The sequence below is a fragment of the Pongo abelii genome, chromosome 8 (genome assembly GCF_028885655.2).
Source record: "Pongo abelii isolate AG06213 chromosome 8, NHGRI_mPonAbe1-v2.0_pri, whole genome shotgun sequence".
Classification (NCBI taxonomy): Eukaryota; Metazoa; Chordata; class Mammalia; order Primates; family Hominidae; genus Pongo; species Pongo abelii.
In genome coordinates this window covers 117,958,716-117,971,072 of record NC_071993.2, presented here as the reverse complement: position 1 = coordinate 117,971,072, position 12,357 = coordinate 117,958,716, and the positions used below count along the sequence as shown (strand labels likewise).

The window sequence follows — 12,357 nt, the reverse complement described above, 5'->3', positions numbered from 1 at the left end:
CTATAAATTTTAATTCAGCATCTTAGAGATTAACTTCATAGTCATTTAAGTCCACTTTTCCATTAATAGTAGGAAAATATTTCCATAATTGACCACTAGGAAGTGATGATGTAGCTCAATTGAGAAAAGAATCTGACTCATCCATCTCTGGCCTGTGCACCAATTCTTAAAAACTAGCACTGATTATTCCTTAGTAGTAATATTGGTAAGGATACATGCTTATTTTAAAACTACTTTTTCTCTTGCCTAGGAGAAAAATAATTCAGAGAAGTGAGGGGGAAACTAGATGTCTAGAAACTTGAGTTCTACATATATTAAAGTTGACATACCTCATAATCTAACATCAAAGGTGACTCGATACCTTACCTCAATTCTCATGTTAAGTGGAGATAACACCTAGCTTTCCATCTCAAAAGCAATGTACTCAAAAGTAATCCCAGAACTTTTGGAAGCGAAGGTAGGGAGACTGGTTGAGGCCAGAAGTTCGAGACCAGCCTGGGCAACATAAGGAAACCCTATTTCTACAATAAATTTAAAAAATTAGCCAGGCATGGTGGCACGTGCTTATGGTCCCAGCTACTCAGGAGGCTAAGGTGAGAGGATGGCTTGAGCCCAAGAGATAGGGGCTACAGTGAGCCATGATTGTGCCACTGCACTCCACCCTGGGTGACACAGTGAAACCGACTCTCAAAAAAATAAATAAATAAAATAAAATTTTTAAGGCAGTAAAAAAAATAGCAAAAAAAATCTCGAGTTATAGGGTTTGGTTCCAATGTGACCTAGGCAAAAGCTACATTTCTAGGCTTCAGTTTTCACTGAAAAATAAGTCGGGAGGGCTACAAGATTTCCAAAATTCCTCCTGCTAAGACTTAACAGAAAGTAGTTCCAAAGAAGATCAATTTTTGATGTTTAATACATAGGAGGCACTCAAAAATTACTTTTAGTCTGGAAAATCAACTGTAACAAAATTTCCATGTCAAAAAACTCTCAGATTTATAGAAAACATACTACCACAGTTAAATGTTCTGATTATATTTACATCCTGGGACAGCAATTATCATTTATCCCTATTAAAAAGCAACTGACATGCAAATACATGTACTGGAATACCATAACAACACATTGATCTGAAAATATTCTATAATATATTCTCAGCATTTCCCAAAATGTATTTCTACAACATTTAGTTCCATTATCGAATAGGTTTGGGATAAGACGTGCTTCCAATCTAATTATACTCTTCCTTTAAGTAGAAATTATTAGTGTTCTATACATTCTTTGCAAAGTACATTATTATATTACATAGAAGATATCCCAAATTTATTTGGATCACAAAACCCTTTTTGAGAAATATCTATCAATACCTCATAGTGTTTCAACTGCTCAAAGTACACTTATTTAGTAGTAAACATAGGCACTATTATCAAATTAAAACATTGATCAAATTGTATTATAATTATTAAAAATGTAATTGAGATTTTAAAAATACTGAAATGATCAATAACTAGATTAACAAAGGCTAAAAACTGAAAGCTCCAATAATCTACCAAGCATTAAAATTTTCTGTGAAGCTGTTAGATGTGTTTTTATATTTGAGACTAAGAAATATATTGTCAGTCACATAAAAGAAATGGGGTGGAAAAAATACTTAGCTTATCTCAGGTGCCACAGGTAAAATGAAACTCAGGCAAATGAATATAAGAATATGTTCAAATCAGAGAACAGAAAAAGGCTTGCCCACTAGCTATCAAAATTTTTCAAACATATTTCTTTTAACATATAGGGCCAATTAAGTGAGGAAAATAAATGGACATTTCCCTTGAAAAACAAGATGCCATTCAGAATACCAGATTATTCCAGAACTAACATTCATTAAGCTAAAGGACTTAAAGATATTCTAGTAGCAGAACTTAGTACATGAAAGTTTAATTTTCAGATTCAGTTGAAAGAAGAATCACCATCCAAGGCAAACTGAAGAACTGATGAGCACTCTAAAACTAAACCGTAACTTTAGTTATTAGTCTTTAGGTATTAGTCTCTAGCCTCATGCTTAATTCTTAACTGCAGACTTACTAGTTTCATTCTTAATGCTTTCTAATGCACAAGACTTCATAACTACAAACTGATATAATCAAACTCATATGTTAAATTGTGATTTTAATAAAAAAAATTTATCCAAAAGAGCCTCTGTAAATGAACTATTTTTGGCTTTCAGAAAACTACATCAGCTCATACTTTATTCCTTAAAGTTATCTTAATTCTGACAAAACTGGACTGACCTATATAGCTCTTAGGATTTCTAATTTGAAAGATGGTATGGTCCCCTCTTTTCCTCTTAAAAATATCTGAAAACAACTAGCAGAAGAGTGTGAGAAACAGAAACACAAACTACACCTTCAACAAACTAGGACATATCCCTAACCATAATATATGAGAAGGTCTACTAAATACAGTGAAGGTAAAGACGGATGCTACAAGAGCTCAAGCCAGGGAAATGGCTTGCATCTTCAAATCTTAAAACTATTAGTTCAGTTCTGTAAATTACATGACAGTCAGAAAAGCAAACCCAAGAGTCCCTTGCTTGAAACATTTGAAGCTTTCACAGACCTCATTTGGCATCACTGAAACACAGAGTCAGGATTGGATCAAAAAAAAAAAAAAAAAAAAAAGAAGCTTTCCCAAGCGGCTGCCGAAGATGGCGGAGGTGCAAGTCCCGGTGCTTGATGGTCGAGGCCATCTCCTGGGCCGCCTGGCGGCCATCGTGGCTAAACAGGTACTGCTGGGCCGGATGGTGGTGGTCGTACGCTGCGAAGGCATCAACATTTCTGGCAATTTCTACAGAAACAAGTTGAAGTACCTGGCTTTCCTCCGCAAGCAGATGAACACCCACCCTTCGCGAGGCCCCTACAATTTCCGGGCCCCCAGCCGCATCTTCTGGTGGACCGTGCGAGGTATGCTGCCCCACAAGACCAAGCAAGGCCAGGCCGCTCTGGACCGCCTCAAGGTTTTGACGGCATTCCACCGCCTTATGACAAGAAAAAGCGGATGATCGTTCCTGCTGCCCTCAAGGTTGTGCGTCTGAAGCCTACAAGAAAGTTGCCTATCTGGGGCGCCTGGCTCACGAGGTTGGCTGGAAGTACCAGGCAGTGACAGCCACCCTGGAGGAGAATAGGAAACAGAAAGCCAAGATCCACTACCGGAAGAAGAAACAGCTCATGAGGCTACGGAAACAGGCCGAGAAGAACGTGGAGAAGAAAAGTGACAAATACACAAAGGTCCTCAAGACCCACGGACGCCTGGTCCGAGCCCAATAAAGACTGTTAATTCCTCAAAAAAAAAAAAAAAAAAAAAAAGAAAAGAAAAGGACATGCCCTTTCCTAACAAAAGCTGATGCAGACTAATCAAGATAAATACTGCAATAGTAGCATAACTGTTTCTCAAAGATTTAAAAAGAGAATCCTTTGAGAATCTACGCAAAAAAACATTACTATCTTAACATGTGAAGGAGGAGGGAATCAATGTTTAAAAATCAGTGAAGTAGGCTGGGTGCGGTGGCTCACGCCTGTAATCCCAGCACCTTGGGAGGCCGAGGCAGGCGGATCACCTGAGGTCAGGAGTTTGAGACCAGCCTGGCCACATGGTGAAACCCCGTCTCAACTAAAAAAAAAAATACAAAAATTAGCCGGGCAGGGTGGAGGGCGCCTGTAATCGCAGCTACTCAGGCGGCTGAGGCTGGAAAATCACTTGAACCCAGGAGGCGGAGGTTGCAGTGAGTCGAGATCGCGCCATTGCACTCCAGCCTGGGCGACAATAGCGAAACTCCATCTCAAAAAAAAAAAAAAAAAAATCAGTGAAGCAATATCTAGAGTACTCAATAATTTACCCCCAGCATAAAACCAACAGTTAAACATCATTAAATATGCAAAACTCTAAGGAATAGTTTTCATAAACTTTAAGAAAATACTTGATGATAAAATTTGGCCATCTAAAAGATTTTTTAAAAACTATCGAAAATAACAAACTTTGAGCATTTGAATCCACTTAACTATTGGTCTAAAACTATGGCTATGGCTATAGAATATAATGTAATTGTTACAATTGCTGATAATGTTTTTATATAACCAACAAAACGTGAGAGAGTAAATAGACTGCGGAATGCCAATATCTTTATACTGTACTGCTTTACATCTTTAAGTATATTTCAACTGTTAACATACCTTGACTTATCTTAGTCCATTAGCTATAAAAGATGAGCCTATAACCATAATGCTATAATAAATATAAATTAGCTAAATACATTCATTGAAAAAAAAGTCTCAGATTAGATCTTAAAATAGAATGTAACTATATGAACCCATGACTCCCCTAACTCCCAAATCTGAATGGATGAAAATGAAATAGAGATTTACATATTCAAAATGACACAGGCATTTATAAGCACTAGGATATTCACACTAGCATCATCTGTAACAGCAATATATGGAAACACCTAAATGTCCACCAACTAGGACTTAGTTAGATAAACTAAAGTTTTTTCAAGGGAATATTATGTAGTTAATAAAAAGAATGGGGCAACAATTGAGTTAGTATAGCAAATGGGCTAATATAAAAGACTCTGTAGCCAAACTGCTGGATGCTGGAGTTCAACTTCCAGATGACAACTTACTAGCATGTCATTTAAAGTTTCTGTGCCTCAGTTTCTTCCTCTGTGGTAAGGGAATATTTACCTACTTCTCACGTTTGTGATGAAGATTAGTAATCAATACAAAAACACTTGTTAGAACAGGGCCTAGACATCACACTACCTGACTTCAAACTATACTACAAGGCTACAGTAACCAAAACAGCATGGTACTGGTACCAAAACAGAGATATAGATCAATGGAACAGAACAGAGCCGTCAGAAATAATGCCACATATCTACAAGTATCTGATCTTTGACAAACCTGACAAAAACAAGAAATGGGGAAAGGATTCCCTATTTAATAAATGGTGCTGGGAAAACTGGCTAGCCATATGTAGAAAGCTGAAACCGGATCCCTTCCTTACACCTTATACAAAAATCAATTCAAGATGGATTAAAGACTTAAATATTAGACCTAAAACCATAAAAACTCTAGAAGAAAACCTAGGTATTACCATTCAGGACATAGGCATGGGCAAGGACTTCATGTCTAAAACACCAAAAGCAATGGCAACAAAAGCCAAAATTGACAAATGGGATCTAATTAAACTCAAGAGCTTCTGCACAGCAAAAGAAACTACCATCAGAGTGAACAGGCAACCTACAAAATGGGAGAAAATTTTCTCAACCTACTCATCTGACAAAGGGCTAATATCCAGAATCTACAATGAACTCCAACAAATTTACAAGAAAAAAACAAACAACCCCATCAAAAAGTGGGCGAAGGACATGAACAGACACTTCTCAAAAGAAGACATTTATGCAGCCAAAAAACACATGAAAAAATGCTCACCATCACTGGCCATCAGAGAAATGCAAATCAAAACCACAATGAGATACCATCTCACACCAGTTAGAATGGCAATCATTAAAAAGTCAGGAAACAACAGGTGCTGGAGAGGATGTGGAGAAATAGGAACACTTTTACACTGTTGGTGGGACTGTAAACTAGTTCAACCCTTGTGGAAGTCAGTGTGGCGATTCCTCAGGGATCTAGAACTAGAAATTCCATTCGACCCAGCCATCCCATTACTGGGTATATACCCAAAGGACTATAAATCATGCTACTATAAAGACACATGCACACGTATGTTTATTGCGGCATTATTCACAATAGCAAAGACTTGGAACCAACCCAAATGTCCAACAATGATAGACTGGATTAAGAAAATGTGGCACATATACACCATGGAATACTATGCAGCCATAAAAAATGATGAGTTCATGTCCTTTGTAGGGACATGGATGAAATTGGAAATCATCATTCTCAGTAAACTATCGCAAGAACAAAAAACCAAACACCGCATATTCTCACTCATAGGTGGGAATTGAACAATGAGAACACATGGACACAGGAAGGGGAACATCACACTTCGGGGACTGTTGTGGGGTGGGGGGAGGGGGGAGGGATAGCGTTGGGAGATATACCTAATGCTAGATGACGAGTTGGTGGGTGCAGCGCACCAGCATGGCACATGTATACATATGTAACTTACCTGCACATTGCGCACATGTGCCATAAAACCTAAAGTATAATAATAATAATAATAATAATAATAATAATAAAAGAAAAAAAAAAAGAACAGGGCCTAGAACAAAGCACTACGTAAGTATTAGATATTATTATAGTTAAGTGAGAAAAAGTAAACTGTAGAACAGCATAGTATGCTATCATTTACAAAAAACTTAAAATATATACATATATGTGCATAAAATACACATATATGTATAAAACATGTGCAGAAAGATGAATAAACTCATAGTAGTTTCCCAGGAGCAGAAACTGGGTAGAAGAAGTTTCAGAGTGGGAGGAAGATTTACTTTACCTTTCTATATCTTTTGAATTTTATACCACATGCATGTATGGACTAGATAAAAACTACTACTTAAGTTACCTTTAAAAATCTTAAAGAATCTAGGATGACTAAACACAGTGCCACTTTTCTGGTTAGTTCTCTGGTCTACCATGCCTAGGGTGCATTTACTCAATTTAAGGGTCATACAAATAGCAAATTATCAGAGGTAAATGTATGTCCCCAAGATATCAGAGTTGATATTTAATGTTGTCACCATGTAAGATATAAAAGGAACATATCTTAGGAGACAACACTACAAGGACGTATGTAAAGGGAGTGTTCACTGCAATGTGCATATAAATAGCAAAATATTAGAAATAACCTAATGTACATCAATAAACTAAATTATAGTACTATGCAATGTTGTATGGATATTAAAAATGACAGCATAGTATAACTTTATGTATATAAATTATAATTTTTGTATATAAATAACAAATAGTAAATTCTAGACTCTCTCCACACAGGAATACAGATATATTTCATGTTTTCATTGACTATGATTTGTGATATGGCTATATCATAATTTACTCATTCCTATTATCAACTGATATTTAGGTTGTTTCTATTTTCCTTTACATTTTTTAATCTTGTTTTCACCAAGATATATAATGCTTCACTGAACATCAATCTTCACCCACAGGGACTAATATTTCTGTAAGGCAGATTCCTGAAAGTAGAACTGTCAGGTCCAAACTAATATGCATTTTAAATTTTTATATGTAGTTCCAAACTGCCTTCTTCCAAAGAGCCTGCATCAACTTATACTCTTCCAGCCTTGCAAATTAGTAATCATTTTCATCAATCTGATGTATGAAAATGATATATTATTTAAATCTACATAATTATTAGTAAGAGTGTGCAAATCTTTCCATTCCTCCACTGCTTGTGGTATTCAAACAAAATACAGCTAATAGCTACATCGTGCTTAACACACACTGTGGCTTTTTTAATTTGCCAGAATTTAATCTTTGGGAGCCTCACATAAAAATCCAAACTTTCATTAAAAAAAAAATCAAAAGATATGGGCATCACTGGACTGGATCCACATTTCTTTTGTTTGTTTTTTAGACACAGGGTCTTACTACATTGTCTAGGCTGGAGTGCAGTGTCTAGACTGTTCACAGGTGTGATCCGTGTGCACTGCAGCCTTGAAGTCCTGTGCTCAAGAGATCCTCCCACCTCAGCCTCCAGAGTAGTGGGACTACAGGTGCATGCCACTGCACCCAGCTTCGTACTTCTTAATGACGAAAATCAACTGACATTGAAAAGGAGCTGCCCTCTCCAAGTGTTCTACAATTCAGCCACCTCATATATTTCCCCTACTGGGTTCATTCATTTATGTTACCTGCCTGGTCTCCTGTAATAATTGAAGTTTAGTATCCTAGTTCTATTGGTTTATTTGGCTACATACTGGCTATTAAGATTCTTTGTATAAATGATATTAATACCTTATCTTGTACAAACATAAGTATTTACTGTTAATTTTTCTTTTAACTTAATCATATATAATCATAAATATATATAAAATTTTGAAAGTCTAGAAGAACATAAAGTGTTAGCAATGCTATCCTTCAATTACAGGTGATTTTCACTTTTTATCTCTGTATGTATATCTTTCAAATGTATACAATGAGTAATCACTCCTTTCATAATTAGAAAAAAAGCTACTCTCATTTTGAAACAAAATATATGTAACACTGATAGTGATGTTAATTTTTAAACGAATAAAGCCAATTAAAACTTTACCTACAAAGAAAACCTGAATGCATAAAAGATCTATATAATAATCAGAGATCATTTAGTCTATGATTACCCATAAAGAACTTAATATATCTACTACTTCCAGCCAGAATTACAATATAAACTGTTTTTACAAGTGGCATTCAGAAGTACATGGAATGATATGACTCACTCTAAAGTTGTAAAACAAGTTTTGAATATTAGCAGTTCAGAAAACCAATTTTCTCCCATTAAATTTTTATAAATATAAAAAGTATATTTTCATTTGGTCAACATTTATACTAAGTGTAATGCACTTAGTATACCTTGCACTTTGCAAGGTGCAAACCATGCAATAACAATAAAGCACAAGCCTTGCCTGAAAGCTTATACACAAGTGAGTAAAGCAAGAAAAAAGTCGAGTAAGTGCTGTTGAAGCACAAAGGGAAGGCACCTGAATTAGCCTTGGAGGTTAGGGGAATCAGGAAAGGCTTCTTAAAAGAGATAACATCTAAGCAGGAATCAACCAAAAAAGGTGAAAGGGGGCCAGGAATCCAGGTGGTGTCATCTTGACTTCTCTCTCCCCTTCAATGTTTACATTCTGACAATCACAAAATTCTATCAATTTTTCTCCCCAAATTTCTCAGTGCCATTGGCTTCCCTTCATTCTCACTGCCATTACCCTGCTATAAGGTAAACCAAATTCTCTCTTCTAATAGCCTTCTAACTGGTTTCACCATATCCACTTTCCCATCCTGTTCTTAACCTAATCACTATGTTGTAATTAGAGTGATCTTTCAAACATTCAAATCTAAATCAGGTTAATGTCCAATTAAAAGAACTGAGGGGAGTCCTCAGGATTAAACCCAAATTTCTTAATAATAATTCATATGTCTTGAAGATCTAGCCCCTGCATACTTTTGCCTCAACTCTAATATTTCCCATCTTGCACTATGGTAACATGAACTTCTTTCACATCCCATGGCAGAGTCTTCTATCTCCTGTCTCCAGGACTTTGCACATTCTTCTGCCAGAAACACAGATTTACAATTCTTCACTGAGCTAACTCCTACTTACTCTTCAGACCTCAGCTTAGAGGTCTGGGAAGGCTTTTCCTAATTATTCAAAAGCCTTTCTGCATACCACCTCCTCTGTGTTCCCACTTAAAACTTCCCCTAACAGAACACTTATCATGCTATTATTAGACTTGGCAGGTTAGTTGTCTGACTCATTTAAAGGTAATGGGAAAATAGGAACCCTTCTGCCTTTTTCACAGTTGTATTCTAGTACTTAGGACAATACTTAGCACATATAACACTTATATTTACTGAAAGAACAATAAATACTTGCTAATTTGGCTTTATCTGCCATTCTAGACAGCAATTTTTACTCTATAACTCTAAATAAATGCTCAATAAATACTGGTTTAATAACATGGTAAATGAACAATAAACAAGGTTTCATCTCATGCATGGAGTTCCCCTATATCCTACTTAAAATTAACTCCAGGTCACTCAAATTTTGACATGAATACCTAAAAATGACAAGATTTCAATTGTATTTCCCATTATTTATTAAGATATAAAGGCTTCTTATTCTTTTAAATAAAAAGAAAGAGCTCTCCCACCTAAATCATGTAAACCTATATATTTTTGCAGTTTAAGAGTTTAAAAAGGAACTTTCAAAGTTAGAAGACCAAAAGATTGGTCCAAAGAATGAGAAAACACCCAAAATTAACATGCTCAAAAGAATGTTATTGTTTACAGAGAAATGGAAAAGCACATCTTTAAGCAGCACAAGTGAACCTGAGGTAGGGGATAGAGGCTAACGGCTGTCCACGAAAATAAAATGTTCTACACTTGTCCATTTAACTAGAATTATGTCAAGAGTCCACAGCTCATAGCATCTTCAAATTCATTCACTCAACTTTTTCCCTCCTTGGTAAGGAAGCAAAATAAAATATTTTGGAAAGACATGGAGAGACATGGGACTGATTTATTTTACATAGCAGCAAATGGGAGTTTTTTAGGAAACCTGCGTTACTTCTTATGGGAAAGCAAAAGAGTTTACGTGTAATTTATATTCTAGGAAAACAAGAGTTTAGAGCAAAGAACTGAAAATTCCTGTTTACCCGATCCACAATATAAACCATAATTGGGATTACAGCTCTCTTGTACAACACTTCAACTCACCATATGCATAAATTGCAAAGTTCTCCACCAAAGTCTCACAGTTAAAAGGCAGGATAGGGAAGAGGGGATTTAAAAGTCTCAAAAGTACTAAGATATAATGGTAAACGTCAAATGGTAAATGACCAAACATTATCTGAAATGTTTTAAATGCCACACAAACACTACCAAAAAAAAAAAGATTTACTTGTGAATATTTGCTTAAATTGCCTTTCTTGCCAAGGAACTCCAAACATGTCATACACAACTTAAGTATTCCCAAGATATACTTTACTTTTCATTTCCCATGCAAACTGGCAATTTAAAAAAAAACAGCCTAGTTATTTAATTATCAGTGTAAAGCAAAAGAGAAAATATAACTGCTACATACACTAAGATGACTACAATATTCAATATAGTATTTTCAAAGAAAAAAAGATATTCAGACCTTTTAAACTAAAAAATGTTAATTAAATTTAACTACTACTTTTTTGTACATATAAAGCCATATATTTCTTCACTAAGTCTATCTCATTATAAATCCTTTCCATTACTCACTCTATTTAAACTATCAGAAACTGTCAGAAAAAAAATAAAAATAAATGCGCTCTCAATAACAAGACTAGGAGTATGTGATCTCAAGGTATCTTATATTCAAGTATCAGTCAGTATTTAGTAAGTTGCCATGATTATAAAACAACTGGCCTTTCTTACATTTATATAGTCCATTTTTGAGACTTTAAAAGACCTCTGTGTTCAACTATTTATCTACTATCCTGACAGTTTGGTTTATTAAATAGAACTTATATACTTTGGGTTTTAAAAATATCATCTCATTATCTCTGTATTACATTTTAAAAAATATCACGAAGCAAAAATCTTCCTCATATAAGATCAAAAGAAACATAATAAGCAGCCATACTCAATTTAAGGGTAATAAGGAATTTCTCCCATCAGAAGTTACTCAAGATATTGAAAGGCAGCTCTTATATGTTTTAATATACATAAAGAGATACTTTATTTTTGTAATTTAACACATTAAACACAACCCTACAATTCCCAACTGGTATGTATTATCTACTATCTTGTGAATATAATCCTGCTATGTCCTGAACTGTGTCCTTCCCAAATTCTTATGCTGAAGCTATAACCTCCAATGTGATGGTATTTGAAGATGGGACCTTTGGGAGGTACTTAGGTTTAGATGAGGTCACAAGGGTGGGGTTTTCATAATGGGATTAATGCCCTTGTAAGAGGAGACCAGAGAACTTGCTCTCTCACTTTCTGCCAACTGAGGATACAGCAGGAAGACCTGTAAGAGACTCTTCATTTGCTCTGAACAGAAACGGCTGGCACCTCAATCTTGGACTTTCTAGCCTTCGGAACTGTGAGAAATATATATACTGTCGTTTAAGCCACACAGTCTATGATATTTTATTATAGCACTTCGAGCAGATAAAGAAAATCTCAAAATAAGATTCCCACATAGGTTAAAGAAGCTTTGATATGAAAAAAATGTCCATACCACAAACATGTAAATCACGTAGTAATTTGTAGGTAGCAAGTGATATATTATTTAAATCATGCCAGGAAGGAAAAAATGTTGACATTAGTGATTCTTAGTTGCTCTTGGAAGCAACTCAAATATTATCAGTTTGCATAATTAGTTATAAAAACTGCATAATGGCCATAAGATGTGCTAATGAACAATTTTTATTTTTACATGAATCTACTATTTATAGATTATCAATTTTCAAAGAATTTGAATATGACAAAATATAAGAAAACTTCAATTATATTAAACAATTTCAGCTTTCTTTGATAAAACAAAAATCTTCAAGATCTTGGCACAGGATCATTATTGTTATATTATGGTATTTATACATATACACATATATACATGCAAATATCAGGTATAATTGAGTTC

The 12,357-nt window shown here is 35.2% G+C and overlaps 1 protein-coding gene and 1 pseudogene across 5 annotated transcripts in view; one reads left to right on the top strand and one right to left on the bottom strand.

Moving 5' to 3' along the window:
- SHOC2 (SHOC2 leucine rich repeat scaffold protein) overlaps positions 1-12,357 on the bottom strand; it is a 93,654-nt gene that overhangs the window by 71,839 nt on the left and 9,458 nt on the right.
- Positions 2,683-3,363, top strand: LOC100459060 (large ribosomal subunit protein uL13-like; annotated as a pseudogene).